The sequence below is a fragment of the Festucalex cinctus genome, chromosome 8, assembly GCF_051991245.1.
Source record: "Festucalex cinctus isolate MCC-2025b chromosome 8, RoL_Fcin_1.0, whole genome shotgun sequence".
NCBI classification, from domain to species: Eukaryota; Metazoa; Chordata; class Actinopteri; order Syngnathiformes; family Syngnathidae; genus Festucalex; species Festucalex cinctus.
Genome location: NC_135418.1, coordinates 24,132,782 through 24,148,560, shown reverse-complemented (window position 1 = coordinate 24,148,560; position 15,779 = coordinate 24,132,782). Strand labels below are relative to the sequence as shown.

Sequence of the window (15,779 nt, the reverse complement as noted above, 5' to 3'; positions counted from 1 at the left end):
AGCATCACAGCAGTTACGCAATGAAAAGTCTCATGACTGAAAGACACTGTTGTTGTCACGTCTAAATCTCATTCTGCTGTGGTGGTTTAGGGAGAAAAAAAATGCATGTCTTCATGAAAATGCCAAATGTCATTCAAGTAAGTTTGAGGAAGTTGTCCTGTGCTGTGTTTTGCATTTGTGTGTGTGTGTGTGGCAGCTGGTGTTGCATCTGTTTCACAGCAGGTGAAATAGTAGCAGAAGTTGCAACAGCCAATATTTGTGGGTGACCTTGGGAAGAACCCGTCTTCAAGTTTAGAACACTGCTTAAAAAGTATCAAACATATTTCTGTAGTTGATTGATCTGATTTCAATTCATATGTTGTAGTAAAAGAAATCTACCCAAAAGAATTCATGATACAGGCTTGACAACTAATACTCTGCTTCCATCTGGTGGTTGAAACGCTGCACTACTTCATGATAAATCTCGGCTCAGGACTTCGTTGTGTGAGTTTACATGTGGTTGCCTGATTTTTCTACAGGGATAGATTCCAGCTCACACAAGGCAATGAGGACAAGCACAATTAAAAATATATATATAGTTAAAATACAGGCAACTAATGATAAAGAAGAAACTAAACACCACTGCTTGAACATAAACTATGAGCAGACTGTGGCTATAATCTTTCTGACCTTCTCTGTTTTACATTGCATGGAATAATCTATTCAAGATTAGATCAGATTAAAGGTGCATTTAAAGTGTCTTAAAAAATATAACCCCGCAATCTGTCTCAGGATTAAACGCACCATAGGTTTCAGGCCCTCACACCCCCACCACAAAATAATGTTATTTCCACCATATGGTGTACGAAAGTGGCATATTAGAACTTATTGAGGTCAAGTAGATTGTAAACAAATACAGTGGAAGTTGAAACATTGTTGGTTTGAATTTTACTTATTTTTGTTTGTTTCCATCCTCTGTCTATCCTAAAGACATGTTATGAGTTATAATTTGTTCGAGCTAGCGGTGCTATATTCCCAATTGGCGTAGTTCATTTTAGCTTCTTTTATTAAGTGTGAAATGATCCCCATGTTGGACATTCTGTCCTTTGCAAACTCTTTCCTTCTGGATTCTTCGCTCCTAACGTCCAAAAGCAATTAACCACTCGGTCCTGTCCTAAGCTCGTTGAACTGAGTTCTCGTGAGTAGTGTTAATGTTGGGGGGGTGTTTGGGTGTCCTGCATGATGATGTTTAGCATTATGACAAAGTGCGCCATCTGACCTCCAGTCTGTACATCTGTCAGTCTTGTCCGGCTTTGTGATATTGAGCGGCAGGTGGCCAGCAGCCTATCCTTTTTTCTTTTTTTTTTCTTTTTCTTTTTTTTTAACAAAGCTGGCATGAATAGAAAGCACAAAGAATACTATGTCCGCTCATGGAAAACACATTTCTACTTACTCAGTAGGACGTTAGCGGCGTTATGGTGGTGGCGTGTGCCTGCTATTAACATGTGGTGAGTGGGACATTGTCAATTGTTCCATGGGCTGACTTTTGGCTTTTTTTCCCTTTTTTTTTTAAATGCCTTTATAGACATCATTAAATGGGTTGACACTATTAGCCATTCACTCTTAATACAATAGGGAAAAATACAGATACTGTGTATGTGTTTGTATTAATCATAGTGTTCAATAATATAATCCGCAGTGGTGTAATAATTAGTACTGAGTTGTTTCTACAATATTTTGATGAATCATGAATCATCAGGTCGTTCTGGGTGAGTTGATGAAACTGTAAATTTCAATCGTAATAATTGAAATGCATATTATTAAATTACTTTATTAAATTATCACTTCAGCTATTGGTAACTAAAAACTATTGTTTTGTTATCAAGGTCATGCTGAGAGGAATAAGTATGAATTTTATTGCAATAATAGAATGTTTTAATTGTTTTTTTTTTGTGTGTGTGGTTTTTTTTAGATAATAACTCATCCAGTATATGTGTATCATTTTTATTTATTTTTTTAAGTAATACGTTGTTTGCTTACATTAAAAAGCTTACATTATCAAGATGGAAATCGTAATTTTTATGAGAATAAAAACATATTTTTGTAAATTGTTTCTCAGTATTAAAAGTAGAGCATTTTTGTGATCAAAGTCATAGTGTTATGAGAATAAAGTGGTACATGTTTTAGATAAACAATTACATATTTAAAGCCCAGAAAATGTCACACAAAAAAAATAATAATAATAACGTGCAAAAAAAGAAAAAAAAAAAAAGAAAAAAAAGTACAGTTATAGCTCTGGTAGGGCCACCACCATATGGCGCATAATGGCCCGATAGAGCCCCCACCCAAAAAGGCTTAATGTATTTTATAGATTAAAGTCGTAAAAAATAATATTGTTATATCTTTTAGATTAAAAAGTTGTATTTTTCTTGATTGTAAAAAAAAAAAGAAATATCATTTCAAGATTTTATTTGAAAAATGTATTGTTTGTAATCACATGTAATGTAAATGTATTTCTTATTGTCAAAATATGACTTTTTGTCAATAATATACATTTTCTTAACAAAAAAATACTCATAATATTTCATCTCTTAGTGTAATTATCGTTTCTTCAATCTTCATATTAGTTTTTGCTCTCTTAAGTTCTCAACAATAAAACGGACGGTGACCCCCTCCGCCGAGCATCCCGCTCCACAATCAGCCACATATATGCATGTCTCAATTCCCCAAAGACAGTGGACAGTTGGGGGTGTCCCACCCCCACATTCACCCTCACCCCCTCTCCGCGCCGACCCCGCCTCCCTCTGTTGCCTCCTGCTCCTGCGGCCTTCTCTGCATCCCTCCCCGATCTGCTGAGGGCAACAGATCCAGAGGTCTACCATATGGGCCGGTGTCTGAGCCCTGTGTGTGCGTTTGCGTGCATGCGTGTGCTGCGACTGTTAGCCTGCTCCACCTGTTCCACTGCAAGCTGGTGGCTGCAGATGACACGCTGATGACAATAAGGCAGAAAAAAAGAAAATGTGTAGAGGATACATAAGAATACTGTACGTAACTCAAAACAAGCGTATCTCAAATAATATTTTCCTAATAAAATGAAAACCGAAGAGTCAAACATTTTTAAGATTAAGAAAATGCGACTTCTTCTGTTGTGTGTGACTTGACCACCAGGGGGCAGTATAATTATAGTCATGAAAGCACAAACGATGAAGACTTTCACAACTACTGTATTTCAAGTGACTCAGTGCACTGCAGTATTATTTGTGTTATGCCTGTGAGTATTATATTGAGTGTGTATTTGTGTTCAAATTTATTTTTACTGAAAAATTTCAAATACCTGGCGGCACGGTGTTCGAGTGGTTAGCACGTCCGCCTCCCACTTCTGAGGACTCGGGTTCGAGTCCAGGCTCCGGCCTTCCTGGGTGGAGTTTGCATGTTCTCCCCGTGCCTGCGTGGGTCTTCTCTGGGTACTCCAGTCTCCTCCCACATTCCAAAGACATGCATGGCAGGTTAATTGGGCACTCCAAAAATTGTCCCTAGGTGTGCTTGTGAGTGTGGATGGTTGTTTGTCTCTGTGTGTCCTGTGATTAGTTAGCAACCAGTCCGGTGTGTCCCCCCGCCTACTGCCCAGGGCCAGCTGAGATAGGCTCCAGCACCCCCCACAACCCTTGTGAGGAATAAGCGGTCAAGAAGATGGATGGATGGAATTTAAAATACTACGGCAAGTTAGCTGTGGTAGGTTCCAGCTACTTGTGACCCTGAATATGACAAGTGGGATAGAAAATGGATGGATTTTTTTTTAAAAAATTTTTTACTTCAACTTGGAGGGGTAACCAATTTGAAGCCAAGGTTGTTGTAGTTATTAATGAACTACAACTAATAAAAAGTAACAGAACCACCATAAAAACGAATTGAAACTAACTAAATTTGAAAAACAAAACTCAAAACGAAATAAAAACTAACTAAAATGAAAAATTCCCAAACTATAATAACCTTGTTTGAAGCCTTTTCAGTTGTTCACCATCTACCCAGATTAACACATGTATTAATTCACATCTATGGTGTGTAATATGATAATTTTGTTTGTTTTTTTGAATGTTATTGTGTGGTGTTGTATGTTTTGGTGGTTTCTATATTGTCATGTTATACAGTGGTGGTGTTAAGAGGTGGATTAAGTCTGGTAAGTCCCCACTGAAGGTCCAGATACCAAACGTAAGCAACTGTAAAAAACTGAGGGATGCCCAGTCTCGGACCATGCACATCAAGCTTCCTCTTGATACCACGCAAACTTGATTCATCTTCATATTTCCTCCTGTGATTCTCCGACAGCTGACACGCCAGACCGTATCTGGCGGTGACAGCCCCCGCTAACCCACCCCGAGCCCGGTCCGTGTGGGAGCTAGACCCCGGGCCAAGGCCAGGGCTCCTGCTTTGGAGGGGTGGAGATAATTGGGGGGTGGGGTTTTGGGGTGAGAGGCTGGCAAGATGGCCCTAGTCATGGTGATCATTAATTGCCTGCTGGTCCTTCTGTCCTCCTCCTCCCGCTTGTCATGTCGGGGTGGGGGCACACGGCACGCGTATCAGCTGAGCCCAGGATGCTTTTCGAGTCATCGGGGTCATGTGGCAGACGCCTGGTTAATTCCCATGAGGATCCCCCCAGGACTCACGTCAGCTCCAGGCTGCGGTCGGCGGCCACAACATTAGGAACACCTGCTTCAGGCTAATGAGATGTACGACACGTCTTGGATCAAAACAGCTGACGCAAACATTTAGTTTTACCCCTCCCACATGCTTAAAACATATAGTTGAATATATTAAGTCACACTTTATGAACACTATAAATGTGTTTGTCATCATTTGGCAACCAAAATAGCCATTTTTATTTTGAAGCAATAACAAGATCGCCGTTGTTTGCTAGCTAGAGTTTATTAAGAGCCGCTCAGCAGAGTAAAAACATGCGTCCACACAGGTACGCTAACAACTTGGGCTAAACTTAGCTTCTTCGTAATACAGGGAGTCCTTGAGTTAAGGTGCACTATACCTATGGCGTTTCGACTACAAAGGTTACGTCTGGTCCATCATTTTGGCCCCGTCTGCCATTTTGGCTCCTCGCCCGCCATATAGCCCACATTGTTTTCCCGCCGTCCGCTATCCTTAGCTAGTGCTAGCGCTTGTGCACTTGTGGGATTATCTTTGGCTTTTTCACCCAATTTTTATCCACATCCCCCCCTTTTTAAGTATAGCATCTTATTTAGATTTTTCTTTATGCAAATTATTAAATGAAAATATTTACTTTACTGGCAAATTCGACTTAAGTCAAAATTCGGGTAACATCGTTAGCGTAGGAACGGAACTGAACTCCGATTTAACTACAAAAATTATAAGAACAGGTGACATATATCACCTCAACATACTTTCTTGGCACCAATTTCTACTTTCCTCTTTTTCAGCAAAAAGCTGAGTATAGGTTCACCCAAAAAAAACAACAGAAATAGGGGAATTTGTTCGTGGTGAACCACACTTTTAACATTATTTTTTACATATATATAAAATATGAACGCTTACACTTAAAACATATTAAAAAATATTAAAACATACTTTGTCAACACAAAAAAATCCAAGCTTAAAATGCATGAAAAAATACTGTATGCATTGCGATGCCTCTGTGCCTTTAAGAGGCGGGGCCTGATGGGTTGGCGTGATGTCGCTGAATCTGCGCGTTCTTTTGGCGTTCAATAAACGGCTGGAAAGTCGCTCTCCTTTCCCCAATCTGTGGGCAATGCAGTTAGTAAGTACTAGGGCCCGCTCGATATGGATTTTTTTGAAGCAGTAGATGCAGATTCCGATATATGGCTAAATAAAATTGCGATAACTGATTAATCGACTGATTAATTTAAAAAAAATATACTAAATAAAATAACTTCCTTTTTGGTCCCTTAATGCTTACAACAACAAAAATATATGAATTACAGGCAGTATTGAGTATTTGTTACGACAGAGAGAAAAATCTTTTGTTGGAGGGTGTAATGAGTTAATAAACTGGCTGATTTTTGCCAAATATGAAAAAAAAAATAGTATCATCCGATTAATTAATGTATAACAGAGAACATATAAGGAGAGGAAAAAGGGGCAATGACAAATACATAACCAGATGGAGAGAGAGATAGCCCTATTATGTAGATCCCTCCGTCCCCTCAGCCACACGTCCCTTCATGCATATATACCTTTACATTATTCAAGAAGGATATAATGAGAGTAACTGAACGCGGGGGTCTCGGTGGCAGAAGGTGGGCCACAGGTGTGCGACGCTGACATGTATTCTTTCGTCTGACCTCTCATTATGAACGCTCCCTTTCAGATTCATTACAGGGTGGCGTTCGACGGTCTGTCGTTCACATATGAGGGTAAATTATTCCATATTTTAATTTAAAAAGCTCTTCTTGTCCGCTCATCTGTTGGCCTGTCGTTATCGCGGGCATCTGTGTTTCCTTTGTTGCGCACCGTTCCTGATCACTCGGCTCCTCCCTCCCATTAAGTTGATATGGATTGTTTATTGTCAGTTTCTGATAGGACCACTTGCAGCTTTCAAGACGAAGTAAAATCAATCATTGTTTGGATTTTCACTTGTGGAGGCAGCACATAATTCTAGAAAATATTCATATAATAAGCTCCTATCATAAACATAAATTTAGTGCTGTCACTATCGAATATTTTTAGAATCAATTAAGGTATTCATTATTCAATCGACTAATCGGGTTCGTTTTAATTTTGCATTAAAGTGAATTACAAAAGGATTTTGGTATTCATATAGTGATTAAAAAAAAGGGAGTGGGGGGTTGATGTTGGTCTACAGGTTCGGTCATTGTTTTCCAAAGTAAAAACAGACATTCATGAAATAAAAAGGTAAAAGTAAAAACAGGGGTTTGCAAACGTCTTATTTTATTACTTTTTTCAACAAGGACTACAGAAATCAGTAAACAATTACTGTTGATATGCTGAAATCAGAGGATTTGGACAACTTTAAATAAAACAAAAATGTCTCTAAACAATTACTTGATTATTAATATCGATTAATTTTGACATCTATAGATAAATCTAAAACAACTAAAAAACTGTATGTCCAGTGTTAACTTTATTGAAAACCAAGGAGCCCGTGTATTTCTAATACTCGACAAACAACAATGAGCAAAAGTGTTCCGGTTTTGTGGCGGTGCCAGCAGGTCAGGCACCTGCAGCGCCCACGCAGATGGCACGACCGCTGAGAAAGTAGGCCGCCAATGACCTGGCAAGTACACCCAAGTGAACCAGCAAATAACAGCAAGGTTTCCTCGTGGAGGGGTGGGAGTTTTTACAGTCTGCCAAGACAGACACGGCACCGTGGAGGAGAAGGGTACGTAAAAAGGTCATCATGTGTGTATGGTGCTGTTAGATCACCGAGTCATCGTCTAATGCAGGGGTTCTCAATTAGATGTTAAAGGGATTACACCACGCTATTTTAAGTCCTTAACTATAGGCATATAATGATTAAATATTAGATTTGACACCATGGCAATGTAATTTTTTTTTAATGAAATATTAGGTGTTTTGCTGGTTAGTTTTCGAACACGGAAGTAAAACGGCCGGTTAAGTAAAACCCCGCCCCTCCCCGTGTGATTGCCACGCCCCCGCCTAGCCGACTGCAGTCTGCTGTTGTAGCTCTGCGTTTGAGCACTCATCTGAATGCCACAAGAAATCGTGGAGGAGAGGGAAGAAGAAAGCTTGAAGAAGGCGGAGGGGGGAAAAAAAACCTGAGCTGGTCTGGAACCGGGGACTTGCTGCTTACAGAGAAAACACGCTAACCATAATACTATTCATTCAGTTAAGTTCAATAGTGCAAAAGTTGTACTTGTAGTTTACCCAAGTGTCAGCCAGAACTACGTGGGATTTTAAGACAGCTAATCTGAAGGAAAATTGTTTGCTTTGAATTGAATTGAAGGCTACTTTTGTCACTATCCTATGGAGGTCTCAGAGAAAGTGAGTGTGCGTTAGTCCGCTAAGGCGGTGCGCGGGTGTGTTCGCACCTTATGATGTCATAAAGTGAGCACTCGCTTGTTTTCTCAGGTTGGGAGGGCCTGGTACTTGGAGAGAAGAATGACCTAGAATTTCTGGTAGAGGGGCAAATAGAGGAAAACACCACTTTGGCGTGTGTTAACACGGCTAAAAGCTCCAAAGTTGATTTTTCATGTTGCTGTACATTAAGAAAAATGGAGTAAACTTGAACTTGTCTTCCATGAGCCCAAAATGGAAAGAGAAACAAGGGCAGTCTTACCACTGATTACAACAACGACTTGTTTATATTTACTACCAGTCCATCTAAAAATTGCTTTACGTGAAGCCCAAAATGTTTGAGGGCTGGTGTGTTAATTAATATTTTGGAAATACTCCCGATCATCACTCCAGAGACACTGCAAAGTCGTGACAAATACAAAGACACAAATCACGCTGCACTTGCAGATTAGTTGGATTTTGTAGGCTATAAATTGAATCAATCGGCAGATGGATGTCATGCATGTCACCAGGGAGGGGGTTTCTGCTTTGCGTAGGCGCTCACGTCGTATGACGTACGAGGATCAGCAACCCCGGCTGGACTCGAGCGCAAGGATTCCCACCTTATCCTGCCGTTCAGACGCTCAGTTGGCCAGCAGGGTCGCGTCAGCTGATTTACTCTGTAACAGTCCTGCTGGTGTGATTAAAGCGGATGCGACAAAAAAAGGGTAGGGGGGGCGGGGCTGGGGTGCGGGCTCAGTGGCCAGCTGTCACACAGAGGGGGCATAATGACCACAGCAAATCCCAGCGCCCGTCTGAGCCCACTTCTTCTCTGATTCGGGCCTCCTGCTAACAGACCAGTCATCCCTTTGTTAAGCTGTCAAGTAGCTGCTTGACAAGATGAGTTGGACAGCACATTGTTGTCACAATCAAAGCTCGAGTCTGGATTGATGTATTGTTTGGGTGGCTCACTGAATACAAGCTTGGTTTTTAAAGTTGCAGCGATTGATGAGGTTGGTTTGGTAATAATGATTGAATGGGAGTATCTTAGTAACTTTTGTGTGCATTTACCTGGTTGGTGGCAAAATCGTTGGCAAGTTTTCAGTGGTGATGTCATATCATTATCATAAACGTTTGCATCCATTTTCACTATTTAATATCATCTGTAGGGATGGACCGATTATCGGTGCCGATATTTGGCATTTTGCCAAATCGGTATCGGCCTTGGGAAAAAAAATATATCAGTCGATCACTAATCATCTGCTCACTCTCACATAATTGCTAACAACTCCATCTAAATGAATGTCTCCACATGGAGTCCGAACATGTTAAAGTGCACATTTGTAACACAGTAGCAGTGAGGCTCGTTCCTGAAACGTATTAATGGCGCTGCTTTGTCCCAACAACTGTTTAGAGTGTGCACCTGCCAATAACTACATGGGTGGCTGCTCTATACAACCGCTAACACTCTCCATTAAGGCCAGAGGCCAAAGGCTACAGCTCCCCTTTAATTGATTTACTTACACATCTCCCTGCAGGAGCGCCATTTGAAATAGACGTTTATTGGACACGTTAAAGATCTGCAATTTTGTTGTTGTTGTTGTTCTTTTGTGCTCGCAAGGTCCTGTATCCCGTTACAACAGAATTGCGCCTGCACTGAGCAGCAGCCGGAACACATCTCCTACTCCAGAACCAAAACAAAAGCAATCTGTCACAAGGTGACAATCTTTAGAGCAGTGTTTGTTAGGGCTGTGCAATTAATCAATCAAAATTCAATTATAATTTAATTTATTACAAATCAGCATAATCACAAAAAAAAGATTAACACTCATTTTTGAGTTCTTTAAATTTATACATTTGCACCTTTTTTAAATTTTAAAATAACTCATGTAATACGTTTTGTTTAATCCAAAAGGAACTTGCATATTATGTTTAAAATATATATTTCTTTGTCTTAATATTTTTTAAAGAGATATTTTACTCATTGAGCCATTTTCAGCAGTAAAAAGTTAATATTTTGTCTATAATTAATGTGGTAACTTCATTATTTTTCATGTACAATTAGTACCTTTAAAAAGTAATTTTTCTACTTGCTGTCGACTGATGATGACATCACCTGTGCTGAGGAAGTAGGTAACCAATCATGGCTCAATTTACTAACCAAACGCAGAAAGCAGGTGAGCCATGATTGGCCGTTATCTACTTCCTGATGTCATCATCGGTCGACAGCAAATAAAAAAAAATACTTTTTAAAGGTATTAATTGTATATGAAAAATAATGAAAAAAATACTTTTTAAAGGTATTAATTGTATATGAAAAATAATGAGGTTATCAAATTCATTCTGGACAAAATATATAACTTTTCACTGGTGAAAATTGTTTAATGAGTCAAGTAGCCCCTTTAAGCTTAATCATTTTCTTGTTTTGTACCAAAAAATAAATGATCGTCAAAATCATAATTTCGATTATGACCAAAATAATCGTGATTAATATTGACTTCGTAATTGGCCGCCCTTGTGTTTATCATGAATGTGATATGCGCACAAACTGGAACTTGACACGTAGCAGAAAGTGGACCAACCATTTTTTGTTTATGAAAATGAATTAAGGTAATTGTGAATAGTTTCTCTGCATTCTTTTTCACTGATGATCATGTATCACCATAGGTGATTTATTCATTACTTATGTTAGATCCCATACATGTATCTAAACAGCTGATGTCTTGTAACAGTTTTTATGTTATCTATTTTACAAATAATTTACGACACATTTACTCGACCCCGCACTTGTGAACAATTTACACCCAACACACACACACCTTTTTAAAGCCAGTCTTCGCAGCTCGCGCATGCAATAGCCGACGCTTTCCTCCGTGGCAGGAGCGCAAGGTAATGACTCCTGCCACGGTGGAACTTAATTTGTTATTGTAGCGGAGCAGCTGTGCGGCATGCTGCAGAGAGCAGGTGGCGGCCTGGCAGGAGGAGGGGACAGAGGGCCAGGCCGGAGGAGGGGGTTGTAGGAGGAGAGCGTGTGGCATATGTGGGTGGCTGGAGGAGGATGATGATGATGAGGAGGAGGATGATGATGATGATGATGATGGTGGTGGTGTGTGTCCTTGAGATAGGGGTGGTGTAACTGTCAGCCAACATCCAAATATTATGCTCGTGCACTAACTCGAGAGATTCTGGGTGCAAGGTCCGAATGCAAACTGCTTAAATTTACATTAAGTGGAAAAGAATTCCAATTCAAAATTTGTGTGAAGCACAGAGCACTTTCTTTTGTTTTTATTGTTAGTTAGCTGGAATGGTTTTTAGCTATAGTATTTATGATGTATGTTTTTTATGTATTGGTTTAATGCCTGATTTTTTAACTTGCTCGTATGCCATTGAATTGCCCCTCGGGGACAAATAAAGTGTTTTTTGAATTGAATTGAATTGAATTGAATTGAAAAAAATAATTAATTGCATAATTAAACAGAGGAACCTACACTGAAAGAGAACCTTTTTATTTTATAAAGTTGTCCGAGGCCCATGCTAAATTTACCAAAGAAAGATTCGAGGTTGAAAACAAATGTTCATTTGAGGTCAACGTTTCACTGCTTTTTATAACTTTTCCTTGAAAGTCTGTCTTCGTATGATGATCACACAAGTCTACAATTACATAGAGTGGGTTGTAATCGTAGGATTACAATATAAACCCATCATTACAACGCCTATATGAGGGGTTTAATTAGTGAGAAGCAGCAGCAACAGCCCAGAAAGGACGGACAAAAACTCTTTGTACATGTTTTCATTATATATTTTCTGTACTTGAGTGTATTTTCCATGTATTCAACATTATTTGTTTGTGACTGCCTACTTTTGAACATAGATATCTGTACTTTCTCATCCTTTCATTTGTCAATTGCATTTATATATGTTTCTGTTTTGCAGCTATTAGCATTAGAATTGGGGGTGTAACGATAAAGGGCTAAATCGTGATATCGTGATATTAAAACTGCCACAATATCATCGTCGTCATGTTCACAATATTTAAAATTAACACATCTGCTCAAAAGGTCACGTTGATTTCCATTCGTGCAGTTCTAGCACCTTCTAGTGGCTAGTTTATTAGTGCAATTTAATTTTCTTTAGGGATGTTTTGGCCTTCTATGTTTAAAGTCTATGCTAATTGTCAGATGAAGGGGAACCTAATTTGCTTGTGAAACGATCAATGTGTGCTTGCATTAGCAAGTAAGTGCCTCACTATTGTTATTAGAGATTGTAGGTGGTTTATATGCATTGCTGTTATGTACAAAAGCACAATATTGTGCTATTTTTTTAGTATGAACTCTTTTTTTTTTTTTTTTTTTTTACAATATTGTAACCTTTTTTTTAATATCGCCAAACAATATCGTGATAATTATCGTATTGTGACCTTCATATCGAGATATCGTGATGTTTGGACATCTTTACATCCCTAATTAGAATGTAGCTAAGTTTCGTCCTTATTCACAAATCTGTTTAGAATTGTGTGGAAATCAGCTTGTTTTAACATGACCCTGGTTGATCTCTTATACTCTGCTCCCGCCTGCTGGACGTTTCTGTAACAACTACCGTTGCTTCAACCGTTCTCTGCAGTAGAGAGGCTGTTTTTTGGGACACTTAAAATATTTAAAATAGAACATATTTATACGTTTTTTTGGGAGCAAATGAGTTAAAAATGTACCGGTAAATAGAGAGAGAGAGAGAGAGTAAGGTCAAGTGTGATGGAGATCTTGATTGAGTGAGTACTTTTACTAGTACCTTAAATATTTATATACTTTGCACCCATTTTGTCAACTTATTTTTTTGACTGTTATGACTGCAAACTATCCTCTATCATCAGGTGTGAAGGCTCCAAGCTGCACACTCTGACCTAAAACAAATGTCTCCCATGTCCTTGGTGTTATTTTGTTTCTTTCATGGATACCCTGCATCAAAAGGGTCATAAAAATGCACAAATGACTAATAACCACAGCGTTCTTTTGTTTTTTTTTTGTTTTTGTTTTATAGTCTGCTTGAATGCGCCACAAAACAAAACAGAGCCGTCCTTTTGTCAGTCGAGATCTTACGCCCATTAGGCTCCATTAAAGAGTGAGAATAAACTATGCATAACACATACTCAATTGCATTATCCAATATGTACACGCCCCCCCCCTCACTCTCATGACAGCTATTATGCTCCCATTTGTTTGAGTAGCAGCTTTTTGGTCTATGTGTCTTTTCAGACGAGGATTTGCAAAGCCTTAATCCACCAGGCAAAGTTTTTTTTTTTTTTTTTTCTTTCCACCATCTGGAGTTTTAAAGCTTTTCAAGAGAAAAACACCAGGCGGTGAGAAACCAGGCTGGAGCTTCTGCTTGATGCAAGAAGGACTTTTCTTTCGCCTTTTTTTTTTTTTTCCTCTCCATCTTGTTTATGCCAGCTTTCATATCAGGCTTTGGTAGTACAGTGCTGCAATGCCAGCTGGGTCTGTTTGGGTGCAAGGGCATGACTGCAAGGCCCTCCCTCTGTGTCGTTATGACCCCCGCTGAGGACTTCAGTCGTTGTTTGTGCAGTAACAAGACGACATGCATACATACAGTGGCAATAAGGATGCTGTTGACGTTGATGATGGGGATACAGTGGCCACCAGGGTGCAGCAGAGAGTCTGACTGTAAATGGTCACCGGGTTGCATTCGTGTTCATTGTTTTCTGTGGCTCCAGGGTGAAAGTGGGGTCGCGGAAGGGTGGAAAGTGCATGGTCAATTCCCAGAAACATTCCATGGGAAAGTTTATGAGGAATTCCGACTGAATCCAAAGAGATTAGCATGGCGGCTAACATAGCGGCGTTTTTATCGGAACTGGACTGGACGAGTATGAGAAGTTAAAACAATTTGCTTTATTATTCTGTAAGTAAATATAAAAAAATGAATTGGAATGAATGGGATAGTTTTGTTTTTGTTTTTTTAAATTAGTGTACTATGGATACAATTTTCACATCCCACATGTTCAATTCTTTAAAAAAAAATAATAATAATAATAATTTAACAATTTTAAATTTTCCTTGTAATTGTTGACATGCATGCAAATTATTCCATGCAGATTTTTGTAAATATTTCAATTAATATGTTAAATCTATTTTAATCACTCAATCAGTCAATATGTATTTTGTCCATATTTTTTTCACATCCTGCCAACAAACTAATTGTTCAAAATGCAATGTTCAATTATTTAAAATGTATTTAATAAACTTTAATTGATTCATTAATTGAAAAATATAAAAAAAATAATATTTATTTAAATATTAAAATATATATTTTTTGGCCCTGTACTTGTGCCTCACTTGATTTAGATGCATTGGTGGTGTGCATATTATTATTATTATTTTTTTTAAATTTTTTTTGTTTATTTATTTATTTATTTATTTATTTTTATTATGGATGCTCAGTACCACTTTTTTTCAGACCAGACCAGTATGAGTACTCAACTCTTGAATAGTCACAGATACCAATACAAAACAAGTACATTACCAATCGTATTTTTGATGCATAAAAATAATTAAATAAATAAATAAATAAATAAATAATGAATATCATTTTTGACCTGCATTTATTTGTAAGTAGCACTGTACATTGCGCAGTCACGAAGCATCAAGAATAGGAAGAGGTTTATGGTACTCAATGCTCACAATTTTACAACAGGGGTCATATTGATGTAATAACCTTCAATTGTGTTCATTTTCAGCTTTATTCCCATACATCTATTTTCATTTGATCATGTTACTTCCCATGACAAGTGTCCAATTCCCATTCATGTGCAGCCCTATAGGTGTAAGGCAAAAAAAATAATATGTCTGTATATTAGCCACACATGACGCCATTATCAATGTGACGACTTGTCCCAAAGCCACAAACGTGACGCTATGCAGAAAACTAAACGGGCCCGTGGGAAAAAGTGTATTTTGCGAGCGAGCATGAAGTCGCACACTCGTCAATCATTTCCATGTAGATCCCCTTGATTCAATTAGCCCCTTTTGGAAACATGTGGATCGTTTTGGATGGAAGCCCCCCCCCCCGATCATTTTTCCCATTCGCCTTCTATTCTTTGGGCTGAGTCGGATTCCAAAGGGCTGACGTGAAAAAGGGGAAATAAACGAAAAGAGGCCCTGCAGGTTTCCATTAGAGTTCTAATTGGTTTTGGCTTTTGCTGGGCGGTCAGCGCCGGTGCCAGACGTTCGGCCTTTTGTGTTTTGCCATGTGGGGAGAATGTTCTGGAGGTAGACGGCGGTAACCTGCAGTCATCCCCTTCAAGCCCTCGTCGGTTGTTTTTGCAGGAGAACGTCAAGATTTGTGTGTTTTCTGCTGCCGGCCAATATTTGTTCCAGTGTGCGTCATGTGTTGCGGTTGCTTGTGTTTTGTTTTTCTGCTGTATGTGTGAGCCCACAAACGTATCACTCTCACTCCCCGTAGTCACCGCGTGGGTCCTTTCCACCGGGACCACCACCTGTTAATGTTTTACTCCGGGGGCCCCCCCGAGTCCGCGCCGACTCCAGAACCTTCCAGATTTGCTCATCGTGGTCCATCAGACCACTCAAATCTGGCTCACATTTACCATCACAGGACCCAATCTGGGTTGGATTTTGCACTTCAGCTGAGTCAAGACGCTGATCCAAGTTTGATTAATGACTCACCGGCAACAATTTCGCTCGGCGAGCTTGCCCGGCTGGATTCCCTTTTTAAGATGTTTGCAAAGTGCGGCTCTCGTGAGAATGGAGCAA

At 39.2% G+C, this 15,779-nt stretch overlaps 1 protein-coding gene across 1 annotated transcript in view; it reads left to right on the top strand.

Moving 5' to 3' along the window:
* The window catches only part of cbfa2t2 (CBFA2/RUNX1 partner transcriptional co-repressor 2), a 65,250-nt gene that overhangs the window by 1,740 nt on the left and 47,731 nt on the right, over positions 1-15,779 (top strand). The gene's annotated exons all lie outside the window — the stretch shown is intronic.